Source organism: Bombus bifarius, unplaced genomic scaffold, assembly GCF_011952205.1.
Source record: "Bombus bifarius isolate JDL3187 unplaced genomic scaffold, Bbif_JDL3187 scf7180000009316, whole genome shotgun sequence".
In the NCBI taxonomy this organism is placed as follows: Eukaryota; Metazoa; Arthropoda; class Insecta; order Hymenoptera; family Apidae; genus Bombus; species Bombus bifarius.
In genome coordinates this window covers 56,815-61,845 of record NW_022885039.1, presented here as the reverse complement: position 1 = coordinate 61,845, position 5,031 = coordinate 56,815, and the positions used below count along the sequence as shown (strand labels likewise).

General features: G+C 40.0%; 1 long non-coding RNA gene across 1 annotated transcript; it reads left to right on the top strand.

The window, feature by feature from the left end:
• Positions 1-6: 6 nt before the first annotated feature.
• Positions 7-4,721, top strand: LOC117215018. The gene is made up of 3 exons (XR_004489002.1): positions 7-2,145; positions 3,313-3,925; positions 4,110-4,721. It is a non-coding gene; the product is annotated as an uncharacterized LOC117215018 (long non-coding RNA).
• The last annotated feature ends 310 nt before the right edge of the window (positions 4,722-5,031 follow it).

Genomic DNA, 5,031 nt, shown 5'->3' with positions numbered 1-5,031 from the left:
GTCTTTTATCAGTGAGCTGAAAGAATTTCGGAGTGGGATGTCCTGTAGCCACTGGTGCATTTCTGTATCGGGAACTTTTATAGCGCTTGTATTTAGGATTATTTTACGCCTTTTGTGAGCTGTTGCTACCTTCCAGTTTTCATCTTGATAGGATAGTTCGTTATTGTAGCTGTTTTCTTCCTGCTTTTGCAACGTTTCCATTCCTTTTATAGGCTTTCCTGTTCTTTGTTAATTGGTTGTTTTCTGCTTAACGTATTTGTAGCTTCATTTATGAAACATGTCACCCTTTTTTGTTTGGCGGCGGTATTGGTTGTTGCATTTTGAAACTTTTACCATGTGACAGTGTTCGTTAACGTTTTAACCTCCTAAATTCACTATTTATCGCACTAACACTGGAGCACATTTACTCGCACCTGTTTATCTCGACTGCTCGGGCAGAATTGTCATTACAATGCAATTATCTATATTGTTACATCGAGGCCTTTCTTCTATTTTGTCCGGCAATTTTCATTTTTAACGTGATGAACATTTTCTTCTACATCATATTTTAAAATTTGTTAACAATCACTGTTTACAAATTGACGGCAAGTACCTGATTTGGGGTTATACGTTCTATATACATCGAACGTAACAATAAGGAACACAGAAAGCAACTGAGATATAACACGATATTGAAATTAGAAATTAATTACACCCTCGTAGCGGTGCCTGCATCAACTTGGACTAATTCGCAAACGATGGAAGTTGTATATGTTAGAGCGAAAAGAAGCCTCGCGTATTCAATCTCAGAATGTCATGTCCGAAGAAAGTCCATCTCCAACGTAGCTAATCGAACTATGCGTCTAATCGAACTTTTCGGGGTTACTTTCAAGTTCGGTATCATTTTGATCAAAAGAACCTCAACAATTCAATTAAAACAACGTTTTGTCGATGAAATAAAAGATGTAGAAGCTTCATTTTTTCTATCGAAGAGATCTTAACAAAAGAACGATAACAGGTTGTACCTTAATGCCTCGATGAAAGAAATTTTATATTTTAACGTTTCAACATTTTAATGATACAATAGTATAATATTTTAATAAGAAGGGAGAAATGGTACGTTCGTGTACGATTTTATACTTTCAATCGGCAAAAATGATGTTGGAGGGGTAGAAAAGCTATTGAAAAACATTTGGATAATTTCTCATCGAAGCATCTGCAAATAGATCTTAATTCGATCTGAGGCGTCTATGTTGTCTGTAATAATTGTAGCTGCTGGCTGTAGATGTCGCTGCTGGGGTACTGCTATATTTTTCTAATTTAGATGCGTGGAAGAAAAATCGGACTACGGGCGCCGGGATCCGAATCCGAGTCCCGAACGTTCGTAACCTAAGGCGCTAACCACTGCGCTACCGTTGTCCGGTATTAGTTAGTGGCGGTATTTGTTGTCGAGTGCCGCGACAGATCTATCGAACGATGGCCCGCGGCCGGTTCGATCGTAACGTCGATTAACATGTATCAACGGCTGGACCCGCTAGTAACATCAAAATACAATTTCTTTTGTCAAGGGGAAACATTGAATTACAGGCTCGCCCTATCAACTCAAAATCAACTTCAAATGACGACTAATTAGACACTTTGGAAAGTTTCACATACATCACGATCACGATAGACATTACGCAGGACGATTAATTCGTTTCTAAGTTTCTCTTTGTACAGAACCATACCGTCGACCGATGGGTCCGCGGTAGAAAACGGTAACAAGGAAGGATGGCGGCAGGAAATCGCTGACTCCTAAAGCCGCGAGCAAGGAGGTTGGAGCGGAGGAAGCGGCGATTGAAGCCATGAACTTAGGTGATTAAGATTAAGGGTGCGCACCCTCCAGAACAATCTGGGACAGTCAAGACCTGCTTTTCCAAACCATTCTGGAGAGCACGGTTGCCCTAGCGGTGGTGGCCGAGCCATACAGAGTCCTGGACGCTCCGGACTGCGCCGGAGATACAGACGGCTGTCACCTGGACATCAGCGCCGGCATCGTCCGCCCACAGGGATCCGCTGGAGCGCGGCAAAGGATACGCAGCGGTCGAATGGTCAGGAATGGTGGTAGTGGCCGTATATGTGTCGCCCAACAGCGAATGGACAGCGTTCGAGGAGTTCTTGGACGGGGTAGGCGACTGCCATTACGATTACGAGATATAGTATTACGTTATAATACATTACATTATAACGTATTCCGTTAAATTGAATTACGTTATATCATATTACGTTTTGCCGTTCCTTCACATGCTGAGCAGAAGGCGAACGTTACCATGATCGCGGACGGATATTAAGACAGGTAGAGTGGGGATATGGTAAGAATAGAAAGGGAGGCAAGTGGGTCAACACAGCAGTTGCCCGTAACCAGTCGTCAGTAGGAATCGCAACCAGAGAGTTCTGAAGAAGTCGCTGGTCAAGAAAGTAAACGAACTGCGGAACGAAGCGCCGCGTATTAAGTTGGCAGCCTTCACGTAATAGAGTACATTCAGTAATATAGTATTACGTTATACAGTATAACGCTATAACGCATTACGTTATATAGTATAAGTAAAATCCAATGCAACCACAGCTATCAATATTGAAGATTAAATATGTAATTGAACGAATCTCCGCTTCTATTGAGGATATGTAGACAATTCGATGCGCGTTATACTCCACGTTTGATGCCAAATACAACGCACATCATCTGGTTTGCGCTATGTTCACTCTTTTCCTGTCAAATCCGATGCAATTATAATTTTTAATGCTCAAGGCTAAATATTCAATTCTACGAATCTCCGCTGCTATTGGACAAATTTCGACAATTCGATACGCGTTGTACTCCACATTTGCTGCTTTACACAGCGCACATCAGTCGGTTTGCACTATGTCATCTCTTTTGCCTGTCAAATCCGATGCAGTTAGAATTTTTAATGCTCAAGGCTAAATATTGAATTCTACGAATCTCCGCTGCTACTCAGGATACATAGGCAGCTCGATGCGCGTTGTACTCCACATTGGCTGCTTTATACAGCGCACTTCAGTCGGTTTGCACTATGTCATCTCTTTTCCCTGTCTAATCCAATGCAATTAGAATTTGTAATGCTCCAGGCTAAATATTCAATTCAACGAATCTCCGCTGCTATTCGGGATACAGAGGCAGTTCGATGCGCATTGTACTCCATATTGGCTGCTTTATACAGCGCACATCAGCTGATTTGCATTGTGTTAATCCTGGACCCTGTCAAATCCAATGGAGTTAGAACTTTTAATGCTCGAGGTTAAATATTGAATTCCACGAATCTCCGCTGTTATTAGGGATACCTAGGCATGTTGGGTCCCAAAGGTGCTAGTGGTATCATTGCACTGTTCACGCCCAGTAGTGCCAAGTGTCAACTCCTCCTCCAAGTCGGTGGGGCTGGTAAATTCTGACTTGTCAGTGGCTACGTAGATGGCGACGTGGCTTAAGAACTCATGGCGTAAACAATCACACGTCGCAGACCCGATCGGGTGTCGTGGCGGGTTAAGCCTTTCGTTACTGGCGGCTTCTCCTGCGTGACAAGCGCTCTGCGCCAAAAAGAAAAAACTTTCCTCGAAACAGGGTATTTATAACTTCTTAACACACTCACTTTTAATTGAAATTTGGGTAGGCCTACTTTGGGGGGGGGGGAGGACAATCGTCTCCCCTAACGCCACATTTAGTTAGTTAGTTCATAGGATAGGCCTAACGAGAAGACGCGGGGAGTGTACCGGCAGTAATTTCCAAGAGGTCTCGGGCACTGCTGCCAAACGTGTAGGTTGGCCACCGTGGAGTTTTTGTCAGTAGGAGTCTGGAACTACTCCACTAATTCTCCAGAATGCAGCGGAGTGTCCATGAGGATTTCTCCACGTAGAAGAAAAAAAGAAAGAAGGTGTTGAAGCATATAAATAGGTGATATATCGTATTTCAATTCTTTGAATTTTGTTTGAATTATTGTTAATTACAATCACAATTTCTGATAATATCATGCACACGATTAAGTGTAACCACGTTCTTAATCGTCATCGTTGTCAATTACAATTATAATTCCAAGTTTACTTACATTCATTTTAACGAAACCAATGTTTACTGCTAGAACACGCACATATTCGTACAACGATGTTAAAAATCTGAGCATAATGGAAATGTACGTACAGCAGATACTCACAGGAAAAACCAACGAGACTACTAATAAAATCAATGAATTAGAAAAAAGGAGCTATAGACAAATATCTTATAATATACCGTGGCATAATCTGCAATTTATTATAAAATAATTGATCCGAGCAGTATCAATTATAAAAGAAGATGGCTGAATATGATAGACACTGTCGAATACTAATCAAATATAATCATTTAGTTAATCTTTAAGATTTAAGTTAAGATACATCTTTGAGGAATCAATAAGTGTTTCGCTAATAGCCTAATAGATCTCTTGATAGATCAGACGAAGAAATACCTAACCGCGATTACAGCCAATTGGTACATATTATTCGATACATAATTAATATTTGTATCACGTACAGCGATGCAAGTGGTATTGAAGAAAATAGCCATTTTATGTTACAACTATAACGAGTAAATTTACTCTTTTGACTTGAGAGGAATTAAAAAGGTACCTGACTTTTAAATAAGCATTAAATAAGAAATTTAAATATCGCAGACGGTGATGTAGGTGTTATTCAAGAAAAGAGAACATTTTATTTTGTAATTAACACGAGTAAATGAACGAATATCGATAATATAATATAATGATTAATATGAATTTTATCTGGCTGATTACTTAAATACCATAACATATTTCACAGTAACGTCATCGACTGCCGTTAGGCTCTTTTCCCTTTTTGTTCAAACTAATTGATAGTCGAAAACTAGTATCAAGGAGGTGTGAATTTAGTCTCAGTTTGTAGAAACTGTTAAAATGATAAAAATGGATACCGTATTAAATCGTCGAAGGCGTCAATTTACGATAAAAATTAAAAATTACGATTAAAATTGTTCAATTTGATTTTGTTATA